Source organism: Bos indicus x Bos taurus, chromosome 1 (assembly GCF_003369695.1).
Source record: "Bos indicus x Bos taurus breed Angus x Brahman F1 hybrid chromosome 1, Bos_hybrid_MaternalHap_v2.0, whole genome shotgun sequence".
In the NCBI taxonomy this organism is placed as follows: Eukaryota; Metazoa; Chordata; class Mammalia; order Artiodactyla; family Bovidae; genus Bos; species Bos indicus x Bos taurus.
Genome location: NC_040076.1, coordinates 117,782,445 through 117,804,474, shown reverse-complemented (window position 1 = coordinate 117,804,474; position 22,030 = coordinate 117,782,445). Strand labels below are relative to the sequence as shown.

The 22,030-nt window shown below is 39.8% G+C and overlaps 1 protein-coding gene and 1 non-coding gene across 2 annotated transcripts in view; one reads left to right on the top strand and one right to left on the bottom strand.

The window, feature by feature from the left end:
• Nucleotides 1-430: 430 nt before the first annotated feature.
• TRNAC-ACA lies at nt 431-502 on the bottom strand. The gene has a single exon. It is a non-coding gene; the product is annotated as a tRNA-Cys (tRNA).
• A 12,354-nt stretch (nt 503-12,856) lies between these two features.
• RNF13 (ring finger protein 13) overlaps nt 12,857-22,030 on the top strand; it is a 127,278-nt gene continuing 118,104 nt past the window's right edge. The window contains exon 1 of the mRNA XM_027543651.1: nt 12,857-12,998. The gene's annotated coding sequence lies outside the window, so the exon portion shown is untranslated. The remainder of the gene's footprint in view (nt 12,999-22,030) is intronic.

Sequence of the window (22,030 nt, the reverse complement as noted above, 5' to 3'; positions counted from 1 at the left end):
TAATTCAACTAGGTGGCTGTATTTATATTAATACACAGAAATTAATAGTTTTCTAGAAACAAATGACTGATATAGAATATAATGGAAGAAATACTCCATTTATAAGAAGAAAAAAAGATAATATGTTAGGAGTAAACAACAGGAAACATGTAAGAAGTGTATAAAATTTAAAACTTAACCAATAAATATAAAAGACTTGAAGAAGTGGACTTGCGTACCATGACTTCAGAAGAAAGGTTCAAAACCATTAAGTCATCAATTTTTCTAAAGTGAAAAGTCAAGTGAAGTTGTTAGTTGCTCAGATGTGTCCAACCCTTTTACCATGGACTGTAGTTCAACCTATGGACTGTAGCCCACCAGGCTTTTCTGTCCAGGGGACTTCCCAGGCAAGAATACTGGAATGGGTTGCCATTCCCTTATTCAGGGGATCTTCCCAACCCAGGGATTGAACCTGGGTCTCCTGCATTGTAGGCAGATACTTTACCATCTGAGCCATCAGGGAAGCATTCTAAAGTTAATATAAAAGTAACTTCCTGAGCTAGTATATAAATTTAAAACATAAATTAAAAAAATCCTAACACGGGCTTTCCCCAGCTTTATTGAATGTAAAGGTGTAATGGTATATGTATATACCATTTTGAGATGATTTTGAGATGATTACCACAATAAAGTTAGTTAACACATCCATCATCTCACACACTACTTCTTTTAATAGTGAGAACATTTAAGATCTACTTGTAGCAACTTTCAAATATCTAATACAGGACTTCCCTAGTGGTCTAGTGGTCAAGAATCTATCTGCCTGCCAATATAGGGGACACGGGTTCAATCCCTGGTCTGGGAAGATTCCACATCCAGTGGGCCATCTAAGCTTATGTGCCACAAGTACTTGAGCCTGTGCATTCTAGAGCCCGAGCCCTGCTACAAGAGAAGTCACCGCAGTGAGAAGCCTGTGCATCACAACTAGAGAGTAGCTCCCTCCCACCGCAACACCGCAACTAGAGAAGGCCCTTGCACAGCAATGAGAATCCAGCACAGCCCCCCAAAATAGACATAGTAATATATATGTGTGTGTGTGTATATATATATATATATATATTTAATGTCACATGGTAAATAGTATTGTAAAGGAATGCTGAGTAATCAATGGTCCTCTACAGTAAAATTTACCTTAGTAGTATAGGCTTTGGGTTGAAAATTCTCAATGCTGATGTGTTGAGAAAAACTGATAGCATCTGTTTTTAATATACAATTATGCTTTTATAGTTGTAACTTTTAAAATATGTTACTGAATTCCATTCTTTTCATTATGCATTAATATGCATTAATGATACATTATGCATTAATACTTTTCATTTATGCATTAAGAAAGCATAAATGTGCATTTGAATTACCTGATAATCCTCTTAATATATGGATTCTCATTGAATGGTTCTCAAGTGGGCCTGAGATTTTCAATTCTAACAGATTCATGGACCAAACTTTAAATGGCAAGGAACTAAAAGCTATATGGAGAATTTTTAAAAAGTAATTATAAAGAAAAACATATTTTGATTCAGCTGCCTTCCAATTAAATACAAAGAAAATCACAAGAAAATTATTATTTAAAATTTCACTAGAAATAGTTTTACAAAACAGATTTCAATCTTGCATTCCTTAGTTTTCTTGAATATGGTAAAAGACATAAGCAAAATCCATTGTTATATGACTGATATCAATAAGCATTTTTCATTTGTAGTTTAATAAAAGTAAAATGAGCTACCTTAAGTTTAAAATTCATGAGTTTTTGAAATCATATTTATTAAAAAATAAATATAAAAGATGCAAGCTTGTTTTGACCACAAAGCTTGTTTCATATTTCTTAACCCCTGAAAAGTTTAAGAATCAGTAGTCTTTGTTACAACTAAGAATAGATGTGATGATTTACTGTACTGCTACCACTTTTGAGTAGCTCTTGATAACTGAAAAAGGCTTTCACAGAAAGCATTTGTCTGTAGTGACAGGTTGCACTTTATGTTTCAAATAGGCCAGTTTTTTGAGAATAAAAACAAGTTTGAAAAAAGGAAGTAGAATTCTTAATTCTCAATATTCTTCCTGTCCTTATATTATTCCTGATTCTTTTAAGGTACTGTTTTAGTTTTTTTAAGAAAGTAATTTATGATTATTTTTATTTTAACTGGAAAAACAATCATGTGCATTTGGGCAATCCTAAAACCCTTAGATATATGTAGCTAAATATAATACATCTTCATAAGCACAGAACTTGCAAGGAAGTAAGGAATATCCTCTTGGGTCAGACAAAGAGGAAACTAAAAATCAGATCTTACTGTTTCCCAAATTTGCTATTTAGCAAAGAAAAACAAGAAAATAATCAAAGATGAAAGAAAATGGACTTAACTCTAAAAGAAATGGATGATTTAGAAGTTTGGTCTGGTGATCAGCGGTACCAGTATCACCTGGGCACTTGCTGGACCTATAGACTCTCAGGCTCCTTTGCAGAACAGTGATGGAACCAGAATCTGCATTTGGATAAATGCTCAGGTGTTCCTATGATAATAGCTTAAGGATCACTGGTCTACAAGATGTCATAATTGAGGGGTACTAGGAGCCTGGTGGGCTGCAGTCCATGGGGTCGCTGAGGGTCGGACACGACTGAGCGACTTCACTTTCACTTTTCACTTTCCTGCATTGGAGAAGGAAATGGCAACCCACTCCAGTGTTCTTGCCTGGATAATGCCAGGGACAGGGGGACCTGGTGGGCTGCCATCTATGGGGTCGCACAGAGTTGGACACGACTGAAGCGACTTAGCATCAGAAGCAGCAGCAGAAAGATTTCCCTTGACCATCAAGTTTTTCAATCATTCTTTTCATTATCTAAAATTTCATTTTCATTTAAGATGTGGTTTTGAAAGCTGCTTTATAAAACATGCAACTCCAACAAGGCTAGTACTACTGTATTCATTTTCTAACAAGTTTTCTAAATGATAGTTAACTGGAAGTGGAGCTTTGAAGATCTAAGGTAAATTTTAGGTATTCAGAGAGAAGCATACGCTCAGATAAGGGGTGCTATTAGGCAGGACAGCTAGGCATAGACAGAGAATGTGGTGGAATCTATGAATAAGAAGTTGCATTGATGGCCCAGATTATACAGGAGAGAGTCATTTGGTTCCAACTTGAGCCCTCTCTCTCCTGTTATACTGGCTACTCATTGTTTGTCATTTCAGTTCAGAGTTCAGGCTCTGAACCTTTTGGATGGACTTGCATTCAAGTTCCAGTTTCAGAGCCCAAGAGGTCTATTTAATTTCTCACAGCTGTGTGTGTTTGGATGAGTTATTTAATTTCTTGGAACCTTACAGTTTCCTAATCTGTGAAAAGAAATACAATAGTAGGACCTAAGGTTGTTATGAGATTTATAACATAGCATATAAAAGAGCTTAAAATAGTGTTGTTGCCACTACTGTTATTGTTATTATTATTAGTGAAGGGAGCAGGGGGAACAAGGAAAAGTCTGGGAATATTTTAAGAGCACTGATATCCTGGGGATAGAGAGTTTGATATGGGAAATAACAATGTTGAAAGGAAAGACTGGAAAGGTTTAAGAGTCAAGTGTGCCTAATTAAAAGTTTTACTTGGCACCAAATGTGAAGAGATCAATGTAAAGTCCTTATACATCTCTCCAAAAAAGACAAGCAGATGGCCAATAAACACAGGAAAAGATGCTCAACATCACTAATTATTAGAGAAGTGGAAATCAAAACTATTAATACAATGAGGTATCACTTCACACCAGTCAGAAGAGTCATCATCAAAAAATCTACAAACAATAAATGCTGGAGAGGATGTGGAGAAGAGGGAACCCTCTTACGCTATCGGTGAGAATGTAAACTGATACAGCCATTATGGAAAACACTATGGAGATTCCTTAAAAAAGTAGGAATAAATTTACCATATGACCCAGCAACCCCATTACTGGGCATATACCCTGAGAAAACCATAATTCTAAAAGACACATGTACCCTAATGTTCATTGCAGCAAACTATTTACAATAGCCAGGACATGGAAGCAACCTAGATTTCCATCCACAAATGAATGGATAAATAAGATGTGGTACATATATACAATGGAATATTACTCAGCCATTAAAAAAACCAAATTTGAGTCAGTATTAATGAGGTGGATGAACCTAGGGCCCATTATACAGAATGGAGTCAGAAAGAGAAAAACAAATATCGTATATTAATATATATATATATATATATATGGAAACTAGAAAAATGGTATTGATGAACCTATTTGCAGGGAAGGAATGGAGATGAAGATCTAGAGAATGCACTTGAGGGCACAGTGGAGGATGGAGAGAGTGGGATGAATGGAGAAAATAGCATCAACATATGTACACTATCATATGAAAAATGGATAGCTGGTGAGAAGTTGCTGTATAACACAGCCTAGTCTGGTGCTCTGTTATGACCTGGAGGGGTGGGAGGTTCAAGTGGGAGGGGATATGTGTGTAGTTGTGGCTGATTTGCTGTGTTGTATGACAGAAGCCAACACAACATTGTAAAAATTAAAAAACAACAACAAAAAGTAAAGTCATTATGAAGTAGCAGAGAGGTAAGCCAGAGAAGACTGTAAGTAAAAATTGGAGAAAGCTAAGGACTTCGCTCGGAGAAGGCGATGGCACCCCACTCCAGTACTCTTGCCTGGAAAATCTCATGGATGGAGGAGCCTGGTAGGCTGCAGTCCATGGGGTCGCAAAGAGTCGGACACGACTGAGCGACTTCACTTTCCCTTTTCACTTTCATGCATTGGAGAAGGAAATGGCAACCCACTCCAGTGTTCTTGCCTGGATAATGCCAGGGACAGGGGGACCTGGTGGGCTGCCGTCTATGGAGTCGCACAGAGTCGGACACGACTGACGGGACTTAGCAGCAGCAGCAGCAGCAGCAAGGACTTCGCTGGTGGTCCACTGATTAAGTCTGCAAGCTTCCACTGCTGTGGGTACAGGTTTGATCCCTGATCAGGGAAATGGCAACCCATTCCAATATTCTTGCCTGGAAAATCCCATGGACACAGGAGCCTGGCAGGCTACGGTCCATGGGGTCGCAAAGAGTTGGACACGACTGAGCGACTTCACTTCACTTCAGGGAATTAAGATCCCACACACTGCGTGCCTACATGCTCATTTGCTTCAGTCATGTCCAACTCTGCGACTACATGGACTGGAGCCTGCCAGGCTCTTCTGTCCATGAGATTCTCCAGGCAAGAATACTGGAGCGGGTTGTCATGCCCTCCTCCAGGGGATCTTCCAGTCCTAGGGATTGTACCCACTTCTCCTGCATGTCCTGCACTGCAGGCAGATTCTTTACCCATTGAGCTTCCTGGAAGCCCCATATGCTGTGTATCAGGGCCAGAAAAAAGAAGAACGGCTAAAAAAAGCAATCAGTTCAAGCAATTCTCATGTACTATCTGTCTTTTTTTCCCATTTACTGATTATTATTACTATCTAACATGGTGGTGGTTTAGTTGCTAAGTTGTGTCCAACTTTTGCAACCCCATGGACTGTATCCTGCCAGGCTCCTCTGTCCATGGGATTTTTCAGGCAAGAATACTGGAATGGGTTGCCATTTCCTTCTCCAGGGATCTTCCCAACCCAGGGATTGAACCCAGGTCTCCTGAACTGCAGGCAAAATCTTTACCAACTGAGCCATAAGGGAAGACACTATCTAACATACCTAGTGCTTTAATTGGATCATCCGAACACATGCACGTGTAATTCAGTGGTTCCCCCACATCTTTATTTTTAGAAATGAACAAACTAAAGGCTGATGCATTTCATTACATTGCCAAGTTGATTAGATTTAGCCACAATCACGATGGAAGCTGGGAGAATTTCCAGATTATAGAGCTCGTCACCAGATGCTAAGCCTCTATCAAGGAAGTGAAATTGTGTGATTGATGGCTGGAATAAATTCATGCGTGAAACAGGAAATAACAAGCAGTGAACAGAAAAGAAATCTACAATCTGGGAAAACAAGCAGTATTGGAGGAAATAGCAATTATATAACAGCGTATTGTCAACTGAAACAGAACAAACAGTAGGCTAATTAAAGTACTGTTTAAGTACCATTGTGTTAGTTGGAGTGTTTTATATCATGACAGAATTTTAAATTAAATTCTAACTTTAACTGCTGCCCCATTTAGTAAAATCAAGGGTATCATGCCTGTCTCTCCCCTTCTGCTGGCACATGATATTGTTTTGTCTCCTGTTCTGTGTCTAAATTGTGGAGAAAACTTTGACATTTTCATCCAAGCTCCACAGATGAGGACAGTGCTGTCTCAGATCTGTGTTCTCATCTTTTCTGTTGTATTTTCTCTTCTGTAGAGTATCCTTTTCTGCCTGAAGAATGTATTTGAGCTTGCAGTTTGCAAGAGAGTGGCAGGGGAGGGGAGAATTTGTGAAATATGAGGTGTCAGTGGCTGACAATGAAATCTCCAGTATCGACTCTTCTGAGTCTAAGGAAAATAATTAGTGCATGAATTGAGGATTTCATTGAAAGGGTTCCATATGGAAAAAACTGGGGGACATGAGCCAAGGATTCTCAGGATATAACATGTAGATGGAAAATATTAGTTTAGTTGTTTTTTTTAAAGTACTGCAAAGGAGGCTGCCTGTAAATGATTTCATAACACTCCTATGTATTTAATGCTACTTTTACAATGAAGATTCCTAAATTTATATCTGCTGTTATTATCCCCCACTTTACATTCAGATGCCTCCTGGACATCTCCATTTAGATATGTCGGTCTTAATATATACAAAAATGAATGTGTGCTTTTTCCTCTCCGATTTTTTCTCTTTATCACCCAGTTTTCTCTGTGTCATAAATGGTACCACCAGTCACGCAGCTGCTCAAATCAGAAACCTGGCAGTCATCGTTTTCCCTTTTTCTCTCAGCTTCCACACCCATCATCAAATCCTCATTATTTAAACTCCAAAATATATCTTCACTCTGACTTCTTTCCATCTCTACTGCCACAACTTTGGTCCTGCCCATTATTTTCTTCTTGGATTATTGCGGCAACCCCCTGACTGGCCTTCTTGTTTCCACTCATGTCTTTCTTCAGTCTCTTTCCTACATAGTTGCAAGGTGGTTCTCTTGAAATGCAAATTAGATCATGTCATTTCTTGGCTTGAAATTCCTAACTGCCTTAATGATAGAACTGGAACCTTTTGAGAATTCCCTGGCAGTCCAGTGGTTAGGACTTGGCACTTTCATGGCCTTAGACCCGGGTTCAATCCCTGGCTGGGGAGCTAAGGTCCTGCAAGATGCATGGTGTGGTCGACTCTCCCCTCCTACCCCCTCCCCCTGCAAACAAACAAACAAAAGACAACAACTGAAAAACTGGGACCTTTATTATGCTCTACAGACCTCCACATCAGTGATTTTCAAATGTAAGCATTTTAAAGAATCACTTGAAGTCAAAACACAGATCCCTAGGCCTGACTCCCAGAAAAATCTGATTCTCTGCCTGGGCCTGAGAACTGAGATTTCTAACAAGCTCCCAGATGAAGCTGATTTGGCTAGTCAAGAAGCTCGCCTTGAATGCTACTGCTACTGCTACTAAGTCACCTCAGTCGTGTCTGACTCTGTGTGACCCCATAGACGGCAGCCCACCAGGTCCCCCCGTCCCTGGGATTCTCCAGGCAAGAACACTGGAGTGGGTTGCCATTTCCTTCTCCAGTGCATGAAAGTGAAAAGTGAAAGTGAAGTCGCTCAGTTGTGTCCGACTCTTAGCGGCCCCATGGACTGCAGCCTACCAGGCTCCTCCGTCCATGCGATTTTCCAGGCAAGAGTACTGGAGTGGGGTGCCATTGCCTTCTCCGCCTTGAATAGTAGTGTCCAATTAAACCTCTTCTTTTACCTCCCATCCCTTCCCTCACTTAAATTCCAGCCCCAGTGGTTCCCTTACCCTCCATTATGCTAGACTTGCTCCAGCCTCAGGGCCTTTGAATATGCTTTCTAGGTGACCTTTCTGGGATTTATTCTTTTTCTGATGACATCATCCCAATTTCCTTACTTCTCTCCTGTGGTGTGTGATCTCATGAAACAGTTAATTAAGGCATCAAGGGATGAACATGTGCCTCAGGATAAGCCAGTGGAAAATACAAGCAATTGGAGTTTGAATTGTGAGCAGAATGATGAAAATGGCTGGAGTAGTACTGCCTGGAGAAGGCAGTGGCACCCCACTCCAGTACTCTTGCCTGGAGAATCCCATGGACAGAGGAGCCTGGTAGGCTGCAGTCCATGGGGTCGCTAAGAGTTAGACGTGACTGAGCGACTTCACTTTCACTTTTCACTTTGATGCATTGGAGAAGGAAATGGCAACCCACTCCAATGTTCTTGCCTGGAGAATCCCAGGGATGGGGAAGCCTGGTGGGCTGCCGTCTATGGGGTAGCACAGAGTCAGACACGACTGAAGCGACTTAGCAGCAGCAGCAGCAGTACTGCCAGGACGACAATATTGATTCAGTGGGACAATTAGAGCCACTGGTTATTGATCTTTACAAGACTATACTTCAGGCATCCCTTTAATCCTGTAAGTATTGTCATATTCTTCAAGTAAATTGCCTTTTTTTAACTTAAACTGATCAGAATTGGTTCCTGTGAAGTTCTGTTCTTTAAATTTTGACTTATGTCAGGTTTTCAGAAAGTTTCTTTGACAATTTTGTACAATATAGGTCCCTCCTTTAATTCTCAAATGATTGTTTTGCATATATTAAGATAAACTTTTCAGTTTAGATATATTAATGTGGTGAATCGTACCAATCAATTTTATGTTATCTTAAATTCAACATTTTTTGGTCATAGTATTTATTTTTAAAGCTTTGCTAGTTTTATTTGGGATTTTAGCAATACTCATTCAAAGTGAGATTAGCCTATGATTTTTTTTTACCTGTATTGTCTTTGTTCAGTTTTTAAAAAAGGGGTATTTATTTATTATAATTTTGTTTATTTTTGGCTGTGCTGGGTCTTCATTGCTGCATGGGATCTTCTCTAGTTGCAGTGAGCAGAGGCTACTCTCAATTTGCAATGCGTGGGCTAATTTCAGTAGTTTCTTTTCTAGAGCATAGGCTCTAGAGTGCAGGCTTCAGTAGTTGTGGCGCACAGGCTTAGTGACCTCGTGGCATATGGAATCTTCCAGATCAGGGATCGAACCCATGTCTCCTGCATTGATAGGCAGATTTTTTACCACTGAGTCACCAGGGAAGCCTCTGCCCTCATTTTTAAACGATGGCTTAACTGGACACAATAAATTCTAGGTTGATAATTGTTAACTATTTATTTTAGTATTGGAGGATATTATTTCACTGACTCCTGGCTTCTTGTGTGCCTATTGAGAAGCCAGCTGCCATTCCTTGGCATTTCATTTTTCTGTTTATTTAAGAATGTCTATTTTTTTTCTTTAAATTTCCCCACAATGAACCTATTATGAATTTATTTTGTGCTTCTTTAGGGACACCTAGATAGGAATTGTTGTGTCATAGAAAATATTACTTTCCAGTCTTTTCAGATAATGCCAAATCGTTTCCCAAAATGACTATCTTGATCCATATACCTGAGTTCTTACATCTTTATATTACATTATGTCATCTGAATTTTTGTGTGCTGATTTTTGTGATAATTTTTTTAGCAAATGAAGGAAGACTGCTTCTCAGTGACCCAACTAAGAAAGGAAAAGTTGAAATTGTATGTCAGTCATCTGCAACTCATCTTAAGGGAAACAATGACCAGATCATTTTTTAAGGCATTTAGATTTAAATAGAACATTTTGGGGTCTGACCTTTCTTAAATCCTTGAAAATAAACTTATTGAAATACCTTTTAATACCTGTTTGTGTGTGTGTTCTGAACTTTTCTTCATTTATAAGATTAACTTATTAATTAGTTTAGAATTTGGTAAAGAAATGGGAGACTTTCTAATCTTTGGCTAAAAATTTCCTAAAGCTGTTTTTAGAAGTCCTGTATAGTACTTTTTCAAATGTGGGTATTCCATGAATATATGGATTCCTATGGATGCTTTATGGACTTCCCAGGTTGCTCAGTGGTAAAGAATCCACCTACCAAGGCAGGAGACTCGGGTTCAGTCCCTGGGTGGGGAAGATCCCCTGGAGGAGGGAATGGCAAGCCATTTCAGTATTCTTGCCTGGGAAATCCCTTGGACAGAGGAGCCTGGCAGGCTACAGTCCATGGGGTCACATGACTTAGCTAATGAACAACAACATTAACAATGGATTCTAATCCTTCTTCTATCACAGGAATAATTTTACTTTCTTCTTTTCAAAAATCGTTTTATCTGAATCAAAAATTTACTTTTTTTCTGATTCTAAACATAATAACAATTAGAGTAATTTTAATGTCTCTAGTTGATCTTAGTGATTAAAGAAACTGCCTGCATTATTTTCATTATTTAGGAAAAACTACTTCTAAATCATTTTAGACAATTAGGTTGTTTGGTATCTTTTTTTTTAGTTGTTGCTGTTTTACACTATATTTTGTCTAGTCACTAAGCTGTGTCTGACTCTTTGTGACCCCATGGTCTGTAGCCTGAGAGGCTCCTCTGTCCACGGGATTCTCTAGGCAAGAATACTAGAGTGGGTTGCCATTTCCTTCTCCATACAGTATACTGGAGTTAGGAAATTCTACAATTTTATATGCTATTTGTACTTTTAGGAGGATATAAACAATAAAAAGCTGTCAGTGTCTGACTTTTCTTTTGTCTATGTAAGGAGATAATTAGTGGCTATTAATATCAGGTGCCACATTAACCCTTCATGCTCTGGAAAACCATAATTAAGATGTTTATCAACCTTACTGTCTAACCTACTTAAACAAATTAGTACATTTTCCCAATCTATTTTCTTCCAGTTTGCCTTCATTCAACACAGTGGGGAGAATAAATGCTTTTGCAGGATGTAGCACAATTCATCTAATTGTAGAATAACACATTACCTTGTTTGTAACTGAAAGAACTATATCTATTGTGATTTGAAGAGCACAATAAAGTCAGATTAAAATGTTCTGTATCCAGTGTGTCTTTATTTTTAAAAAAGATTTATTTGGCTGCATTAGGCCTAAGCTGTGGCATGTGGGATCTAGTTCCCTGACCAGGGATCAGACCCCAGCCCCCAACAAAGGGAGTGCAGAGTCTTAGCCACTGGATCATCAGGGAAATCCCCCAGTGTGTCTTTATTTAAAGAATGAACAAAGCTATTCTTTTTAACCTGTAAAATGTGGGCATTATTATTTTTTACTTTTCTTTGATGTCATGCAAGGAATCTCTGATTTAATATAAAGCCAGATTGAGATAATTTGATGAAAAAATGCTTACAGGGATATTCTAACTATACTTACACCTATTACACTAGCCTTCATAATACTATTCCCCATTCTGACTTTTCCTTATGACTTTCTTAGAGGCAGGACTGTTTATTAAGTATTGAATGTCTTTACAACTGATGAGAATCTAAGAATATACAGAATGTATAGTCAATGTATACACTGAAGAGGAAAGTACCTTTGATGACCTTTATTTTATTGCAACTTGATTTAGATTTTTTGGATTTAAATTTTGAGTGGGTATTACTCAAAAGGTACAAAAGTTGAAAGGCACAAAAGGATACACAACAGGGAGTCCTCCTGTTCCTCAGGTCTCCCCAGAGCAATCCAGGTAACAAGCTGCAGCCAAGGGTATTCTGCAGGTGCTCCAGGGCATAACTCCCTCTCGGCTCTCCTTTTTCTAAAAGTGAGGTTGAAGGAAGTGAAGACTGTCACTGGCTCTTAGAGGCGCCTTATTTTGAAGCAGAAGCAGAGCCAGAATCCCTGGCATTCTAGATCATAACTCGTTGCAATCGTTGCAGTAAGCCCTTGCAGTTAACCTCTTTACAGTGTCTAGTTGTTAACCGGCTCATCAGCGTGGATGTTGGATGTTTCAATCCGGATAATTCAAGTTAAAAGTAGCTTGGTTTAAAACCGGAGTACTTGGGGCAAGGAAGTCTTATCAGAAGGCAACATTTTTGTTGTTGTTGTTGTTGTTGTTCATTAAAGGAAAGAAGGGTTTTAAAAGGCTGACCTAGGGTTTAATCACACGGTTTGACTTTTGTTGAGTCTCGGGGATGGCGCGTGTCAGACCCAAAGCGCAGACGTCAGCACGGTTTCCACTCTGGCATCGGGGGACTAGTGTTCAGCCCAAGGGCAGCTTGCTCCTCTAACAAGGCGACCGGGACTCTAAGGCGCTGGCCTTGGTTCCATCTTTCTAGATCTCGGCCTGGACGTGGTGCAGAAGGGATAAGGCCTCTTCCTCGCCTCCTCCACTGGTCCGGTGAGTGCGGCACAGGAAAGAGTCCCGATGGCTCCAGAGCAGGCCCGCCCAGGGGGGAGCCCGCCAGCTGGGTCTCGGGCTCCTTCGGCCCAAACAGCCCGAACGGACTAGGCCAGCCAGCTCTGGCCGCTCGGTCCGATCCCCTCCTGACCCACGGCCTCCACTCCTGCGGGGACGCGGGAGGATTCCATAGCCAATCCCCTCGGCCATGCTACCCCTTTCCCCGCCAAAAGTAGATCCTTCTGCCTCGCTCCGCAAGCCAGCCCCACCCTGTCCTGCCCTTTCATTCCAGAGAGGAACGGTCACGAGGCCAAGAACGCGACTCCGCGCACTAGGCATCTCTCCGAGCTGGACCCGAGCAAGCAACTAGACTCGGCGAGAGAGTGGGAAGGAGCCTTAGCGGGCAGTTCTATGGCCCAATGGCTTTCCTCTACCTTCGGGTGTGGGCCAATGAGGAGCAAGGGGCGGGACTTCCGCCTCGCCTTCGGTGTTGTCGTACGCGCTCTGACTCTAGGCTGTGGGGGTCGGTGCGGAGATTCAGTCATGAAGTCGGGGTAGAGACTTCTGCAGCGACGCGGCTGGTTGCCTGTTTGTGTTGCAAGGTCAGCTTCCAGGTAAGAGCCTCTCCTGCGTCTCGACGGCCGGACTGCAGGTTTCCCCCCCGTGGGGCCTGCAGGGGAGAACACACCCCCTCGCCCGCCCTGAAGCTCCGAGGCGGCCCCGCCGCCGTGCTCTTGGCTGCTCCTCAGGTTGGGTGCGGAGGAAATTAGTTTAGTTTTGTTTTGTTTTGTAGAAGATAAAATAAAAAACCCTGCGCTCAGAGGCCGAGTCTCCCATGCATTCCTGCGCCATGAGTTTGTGTGTATCTAAAGTTGTTGGGTTATCTGTTTTGCTTCTTGCATTCCGCTCTTGAGGTGTCTTGAGCCTGGGAAGCTGTCTGGAAGTCGTCTCTTTCCGGGCGTCCCCGGGCGAAGTCACTTGAATTTAGTTGTGGGAAGGCTTTAATCTTTGGCAAAAAAAGAGGGCAGTCGCCTCTTTTCTTTCTAACCTTCCTGCCACCCCCACCCCCACCCCGGAAGCTCGATAGAAGGTGGGATGTGATTCTGCTAGGGACAGATAACCACGTCCCTGCCCCCTAAAGTTGGCAGCTCTGCCGGGACGCTTATTGAGTTGACCCGCACTGATGACAGGACTTTATCTCAGAGAGGGAGAGGGCAAGCACCGAAGCCAAGCGATCCCAGAAGCACTCATGCATATTTGGTGGCAGTCACTGAGTGTTCTCTGTCAGCTTTTGGGTAAATTCCTCTATTTTGTCCTAATTTGGCAATAGTAGATTTCCAAAACCATCGTTTAATCTTCAGTTTCAGCACCGTGGGCAGCTGCTTAGGTTCTTTGTTGTTACCCCAAACTAGCCTGACAAGTGTTCCTCAGTGATGCTGCAGGAACAGGGAAAACTCATGCATTCCTTTCCACAATGATCTGTTGTTCTCCAAGGAGAACATCTGCAGTATTTGATACAATGTAAATAAATAAGATGGGTGTGCTGTCGGAGAGTTCTAGTTAGAGATACATCAATTCAGGGTTTAAGGAAGGGCTTTCAAGGATTTAATCTTTTTAGGGATACATTTTAATGGGTCTATGAGATTAGCTTCATTTTGGAGTAACAAAACTGGGCAGTAGTAGCAGGTTTTTTGTTTGTTTTTGTACTTTTGATTGAACAGCATGTGGGATCTTAGTTCCCCAACTCTATGGTAGCAGTTTAAAAGAACTTTAAATAGTAGATAAGAAATGTAGTGGGCGTCTCTGGTGACTCAGTGGTAAAGAATCCTCCTGCCAGTGAAGGAGTCGCGGGTTCGATCCCTGGATGGGGAAGATCCCCTGGAGGAGGGAATGGCAACCCACTCCAGTATTCTTGCCTGGGAAATCCCGTGGACAGAGGAGCCTGGCGGGCTACAGTCCATGGGGTCCCAACGAGTCAGGTGAGACTCAACGACAGTAACAAGTGTAGTGCAGGGCTCATGGGAATTTTGAAATCAATTTAGTGCATTGACATTAATGTTAGAAAAAAACAAATAGCATAGGACATCCTATAGAGTAAGAGTAAATATTATTTCATGAAGCTTTTGTTTCAGGTTTTAAAAAATGTATGAATGTGAAGAGGAAGATGTAAATGTATACCGTATTATTGTGGATTGTGGCAAAACACTGGATCCCAAATTTGGGAGTCAGACTGGGTTCAGCCTTCAGCTCTGCCATTTACTAATTCTGTGACATGATTTGTGAATAAGGGAAGAATTATAAGAATTAATTGATATAAAATATGTCTGTTACATAGTTAAGCCTCAAAGTAGTTGTTTTTGTTGTTGTTATTTTTTGGAAATGTTGGCTAGAAGCGCAGTTAATTCTCTCTGTAAGGAATGACAACTACTGTTTTAATAATATATATTTTTTACCCCTGCCTTTGTTTGAAGCCAGCAAGCTTCGTGTCTCCGTGTATAACAGTAAATGATGTGGACAAAAATGTTAATTTGCAGCGTTTAATATTGAAGGATTGGGAGTAAGTTCTCATCTATCCTTGTTTAAAGCTCATTTCTTGTAGGCATTTTGCAGGGGCCTAACTGTTACGGCATTCATCACCCTTCCTTTGATGTTTTTCTGCATCCCAGAGTAACATAGATTTATCAAAAGTTTTCTAGGCACTAATTTTAGCAAAGTAAGGGCAAGACTAAGGGTATGATAGGTTTGTGTCTTTGAACAAAATTGGATAGGAAGGCATTTTATGTTTTACAGTTTTTGCCATAAAGATATGTGAAATAGCATGGTCAAATATCATGGTGTGCTTATTTCATGTTGGTATGACCTAAAAATGGTTGATGTTTAAGTAAAAGGTGTGGTTTTGGACATTTTGAAATCTGGGAATGTTTAGCAGAAGTCAAAATGAGTTTGGATCAAAGTAGTGTTTTGTACCATTTGACATATTACTGCCATATGGCATTGCATATGGTAATTTCACATGACATAAAAAAGGGAAGAACTAAGGATTGTTAGTTTTTTCAAAAGAAGAAATAGAATTAATAGACATTTCTTTTAATTAGGTCATGGTGGATAATCATTGTTTCAAAATTCATGTATTCTACAAATATTTATTGAGCATTTATCAAAAATGCTAGTTTTCATAATCCTTTTACATTACATAAAAGCTAATTTAGGAACAATGAGAACGTATAATCAGTATTGTCAGTTTATGTATTATAGTACATAGATAACAATCACAGTCGTAATAGCTAACATTGTTTACTACAGGCAGACAATTCTAAGCACTTAATATTTGTGATTCTCTTTTTATAGATAGGGAAATGAAGGCATCGAAAATACATAACTTTCTGAGTTCACACAGGTTGTTAGTGGAGTAACTGAAATTTGAATCTAGGCATTCTGATTGTAAAGCCTGTCTTGTATAATGTTTTATTAAAAAATAAAAAATGCTGAGGAGTTATTTTGGATTCTTGCTAATTTGGATGACTTTGGGTAAGCTCTTTTGATCCTTGGTTTCCTCAGCTCCTTCCTCAAAAATATATTATTAAGCCATTATGTTTTTGTGGGGTAAGGATAATTTGTAAAGTTCTAGACAGAGAATGTGTTCAATAAATCATATGCCTCAGCCTTTTCCTTTCATATTGAGGATGTGGCCATTTGAAAGATTGTTAGCAACTGGAGGCCGATAGAAGAAAGAATTTCACCTAAGGACACTGCTGAAGCAAAGGTATAGAAGTAGGAAAGCAGAGAACATTTGTCAAGGTAGTATGTTTAAGGAACAGGCTGGTATAAAGATAGATGGATAGAGTTTACAGGAATCCTTAAAGGAGCCAGGTTAAGGATTTTGTACTTGATTCTATAAAGAGGAAGAATCCCTCTTTATAGATACTAGTCTGGAACAAAGTCCAGCGAAGGAATGGAAGCCTGGAGGTAGGAATACCCCGGAGTTTAATAACAGTGGTTGAGGCAGGAAGTGATAATGGTGGGGTTGTTGTGAAGGGTTTGGGTTGAGAATGTTAAGTGACCCTGGGAATCCACAGAAGTATGGGCCTTATTTTGGGGGAGCGTATTATGATGAACAGATGTTGATGGTGTAAGGGGATTTAGGAGAAGAATTCATGATACAGTCTTTGGCTTTGGAGCTGAGGATTAGTTCAGATGTTTGGAAATGTAAAATGGAACATGGGAGCTCTGTGTACTTCATAAAAAGAGAAGAGACCAGTTGCTCACTTTGTGAGGAAGTTGTCTAAAGCCACAGTCCCCCTGTGGGTCAGTTTCACAGGAGGGATGTGACTCCAGAAGACCCTCAGAAATGCAGATTTCTCACTTTAGATAGAGTTCTACCTACTCTTTTCCCCTGTAATGTTTTTATGCGTCCTGGGACGATAGGGGTAAGGTAGTGGGGAGGGAAATTTTTGGAAAATTAGCAAGGCTCTCATTTATTATTTCAAAAGAGAGCCAGTAAATTGAAGACTAGGGATTCTCACATTAATAATTTGGAAAGATGCTGTGATTTTTATATAGTACCAGACACTTATACACACGTGTTGTATGTTGCATTGTAACATCTCCAGATTTCTTATTTTGTGTCATCCCCTCTTTGTTACCCTGAATTGATTAATAGCAAAACCTTTAAAATCAGAGAATCTATGTGCTTGTTATGGGTCAGCAATGAAGAGGGAATCTAGAGAGATTGTATTCTACTTAAGCTGAGACTGTGGGAGAAGCAGCTCAGAGGATGAGAGGAGAAGGCTGCCTGGTGTGGTAGGAAGTCTAGCAATTCTGTGAATTTTTGAACCCATTCTCTGGCTTCAGTTTCCTTATTTTGTAAGATGATGATAACACCAGTTCTGTCCTGTTGCAAGGAAGAAACACGCCTAGAGGCCCTTTACACGTCAAAAATGGAGAAGGAAGTGGCAACCCACTCCAGTATTCTTGCCTGGAGAATCCTGTGGACGGAGGAGACTGGTGGGCTGCTGTCCATGGGGTCGCACAGAGTCAGACAGAGTCAGACACGACTGAAGCGACTTAACATGCATGCACGCATTGGAGAAGGAAATGGCAACCCACTCCAGTATTCTTGCCTGGAGAATCCCAGGGATGGAGGAGCCTGGTGGGCTGCCTTCTATGGGGTCGCACAGAGTGGGACACGACTGAAGTGACTTAGCAGCAGCAGCAGCAGCATACTTCAAAAAGGGCTCAGATCTAAGTAGAATGGCCTGTGGTTTCCTTTCTTGGCAGATTTTCTAGAGTTTGGTGCAGTTAGGTAGTGGCATGATACTAAATTAAGCAGTATAGTAATTTACTGATCTCTGAACTGTTTTCAGTTTCCTGTAATGCAAGGCCCAAGTAGCTGGCCAATCAAATAAAAAATTGGTCATTAGGCATAAGCATTAAGACAAGGAAGGTTTGCATGATCTGTTACTCCATTGGTGGAAACATTACTTGGACTCCACTACTTATGAATTTTTCTATCACAATCATTCACTCAACAAATATTGAGGTATTTTTTATATCAGGTGGTGTTCTAGGCATGGGGAGTATGTTAGTGAACCAAAAATAAATTTAAAAATAAAAAATCCTTGTCCTCATGGAGCTTATTTTAAAATAAGGTTAATTTTAATAGTTGAAAGTAATTAGATTTTTCTTGTATTCTGTGTTTAATATAAAGTCATGATTCTGAACAGATAAAGTACGAGTACTGTAGCAGATTGTAACTAATTTTGTAGAGCACTTTAAAGGAAGGGACTGCATCATTCTGACTCATGCATGTCTCCCCATTTCCCCTTTTCCTAATGAAATGACTTTAATGTATTTAATACTCAGCAAATGTAGGTACTCATTAAATATTTATGATGGGGAGAAGGAAGTTGTGTTAAGGCAAGGGCCGGATCTTAAAGAGAGAGGAATCAGTTGAGTGTAACAAATATTAAGGGACCCATGTGCTCACTAGATTGAAGAAAGACAATTGTGCTGTGAATTGCATTGCCTGGCTTATGCATTGCCTATGAGATTGAAGTGGAAATTTTTGAAGTGATTGAAGTGAAATTTTTTTCAGTTATATTGTAGCTGAAAGCATCACCATTAAAAGAATTTGGGTATGTGGGTGTTCCCCAACTTGCCCAATAAGTAGCTTGGTGACTTTGCATAAATAACTTGACCTCTCAGTTCATTTCCTCACTTGTAAAATGAAGCACTTTGAATTTTCCACTTAAAAAAGTCTGCTTTTAAGACTTACAAAATGTCTTCTATCATTTCACTTTACTAATATTGATAAAACAGAGCCAATCATGAACTCCATTGAATAATAATCAGACTGAATTTATGCTTTTAGTTAACAAACTAGATGTTTAAAAAGGATGTCTGCAAAACTAATGCTACCTATTTGATGTTATTTCCTAAGAAGACTACATTGTAATTTTAAAAAGCAAGGCAAAATATAGCCTAACATGTAGTTTCCCCTCTTGCCATTATGAAGGAAAAATAAGCCATAATATTTTAGACCCCAGTAAAGGATGTTACTAGTTGTTCATACTTTAGTTTTAAAACGGCCTTTGATTACTGTGCTAGGTGCTAAGTATCTCAAATCTGAAACCACATAGTCCCTAACTTCAAGGAGTGATGAACAAATTAAATGTTTCATTATACCGAGGTGGCTCAGAGAAGGCACATAAGGAGAGTCTGAGAGAAGAGAAAGTTCAGACAGTTAGAGGTTAGAGGAGACTGAGGAGGAATGGCAAGGGACAAAACTGGAGCAGTTCATGAACTTTATAGTTTTCAACTTTATTCTAAAAGTTGTTTAATCTATTAAGGAATTTTAGGCAGGGAGTAATGTGATCAGGCATCTTTATATCTATTTTTATATTCCTTTTAAGAGAATGATCCATGGGGAAGATATTTATTTTGCTTCCAGTTATTTCAGTGGTATAAATCCTATTTGAGGAACTCTGTCTTTTATGCTGAGGAACAATGTTAATTGTGTGGTTTTAGGGTATCAGTAACCTTAAAATATTCAGACATTAAAACTTATTTATGTCCATAGCCACATTAATGTAAATTGAGAAGACAGCTGAAAATTAAAGGTATTCTGCTTATTGAAATGAGAGAGCTTCTGGTCAGGTAAGAATTTGACTTAGGGTTATTTCTAAGGGGCTAGAAAATTTTGTCAAAGTTAGATTGAATATGACTGTAGTTTGGGCTCATTTTCTAATGATCAGGATATCCAGTTAAACTTTTAGAGGGAATGTATCTTCAGGGAAAAATAATCCCACCTGATGATAGGTAAATATTTCTAAATCAAGTCATAAGATAGTAGGAGTTGAATTTCTGCTTTGCTTAGGTGTAAAACACCTCATTGAAGAATAATTTGTCTAATCACTGTCCTTGTAATTTACATATTTGACCTTCAAAAAAACACTGTGCTTGTAAGTTATACATTTATATAACAAGTATTATAAATACTAATCGCTTAACATTTTTTGAGGTGAAGTTCATACAACATAAAATTAACAATTTTAAAGTTAATAATTGGGTGGTACTTAGTAAATCACAGTGTTGTGCAACCACCACTCTCTATCTAACATTTTTATCACTAGAAGTTAAAACCTTGTACCCATTCTCTGCTGCCACCAGCCCCTGGCAGCACCAGTTTGCTGTCTCTATGGATTTACTGGAGATCTCATTTATTCTGGAAATCTTATATAAATAGAACCATACAATATGTATGGTTTAGTGTCTGGCTTCTTTCACTTAGCATAATGTTTTCAAGGTTCTGCAAGGTTGTTGCAAGCTACATTGCTGTATGTATGAATCTTTCCTTTTTACAGCTTAATTATTTTATTGTATATATACAGCATCTGTTGAAGGACATTTGGGTTCTTTGCATCTGTTGACTATTGTGGATATTGTTGCTATGAACATTCATTTACAACAGTTTGAGAACTAGTTTTCATTTTTTCTGGGTATATGTAAGGAATGGAATTGCTGGATCATCTGGTGATCCTATGTTTAGCCTTTTGAGGTCTTGCTAAACTATTTTCCACAGTGACTGAACCATTTTACATTCCTACCAGCAACGTATGAGGGTTCCAGTTTCTCTTCATTGTCATCAACACTTGTTCTTTCCCAGTTAAAAAAAAAAATTAGTGCTATTGCTACCCATTTGAATGCAGAGTTCCAAAGAATAGCAAGGAGAGATAAGAAAGCCTTCCTCAGCGATAAATGCAAAGAAATAGAGGAAAACAATAGAATGGGAAAGACTAGAGATCTCTTCAAGAAAATTAGAGACACCAAGGGGAACATTTCATGCACAGATGGGCTCAATAAAGGACAGAAATGGTATGGACCTAACAGAAGCAGAAGATATTAAGAAGAGGTGGCAAGAATACACAGAAGAACTGTACAAAAAAGATCTTCACAACCCAGATAATCACAATGGTGTGACCTCTCGCCTAGAGCCAGACATCCTGGAATGTGAAGTCAAGTGGGCCTTAGGAGGCATCACTGCGAGCAAAGCTAGTGGAGGTGATGGAATTCCAGTTGAGCTATTTCAAATCCTAAAAGATGATGCTGTGAAAGTGCTGCACTTGACATGCCAGTAAATTTGGAAAACTCAGCAGTGGCCACAGGACTGGAAAAGGTCAGTTTTCATTCCAGTCCCTAAGAAAGGTAATGCCAAAGAATGCTCAAACTGCTGCACAGTTGTACTCATCTCACACAATTTTGAGCAAGCTCAAAATTCTCCAAGCCAGGCTTCAGCAATACGTGAACTGTGAACTTCCTGATGTTCAAGCTGGTTTTAGAAAAGGCAGAGGAACCAGAGATCAAATTGCCAACATCCTCTGGATCATGGAAAAAGCAAGAGAATTCCAGAAGAACATCTATTTCTGTTTTATTGACTATGCCAAAGCCTTTGACTGTGTGGATCACAATAAACTGTGGAAAATTCTGAAAGAGATGGGAATACCAGACCACCTGACCTGCCTCTTGAGAAATCTGTATGCAGGTCAGGAAGCAACAGTTAGAACTGGACATGGAACAACAGACTGGTTCCAAATTGGGAAAGGAGTACGTCAAGGCTGTATATTGTCACCCTGCTTATTTAACTTATATGCAGAGTACATCATGAGAAACACTGGGCTGGATGAAGCACAGCTGGAATCAAGATTGCTGGAAGAAATATCAATAACCTCAGATATGCAGATGACATCACCCTTATTTATGGCAGAAAGTGAAGAAGAACTAAAGAGCCTCTTGATGAAAGTGAAAGAGAAGAGTGAGAAAGTTGGCTTCAAACTCAACATTCAGAAAACGAAGATCATGGCATCCGGTCCCATCACTTCATGGCAAATAGAGGGGGAAACAGTGGACACAGTGTCAGACTTTATTTTTTTGGGCTCCAAAATCACTGCAGATGGGGACTGCAGCCATGAAATTAAAAGACACTTACTCCTTGGAAGGAAAGTTATGACCAACCTAGATAGCATATTGAAAAGCAGAGACATTACTTTGCCAACAAAGGTCCGTCTCATCAAGGCTATGCTTTTTCCAATAGTCTTGTATGGATGTGAGAGTTGGACTGTAAAGAAAGCTGAGCACTGAAGAATTGATG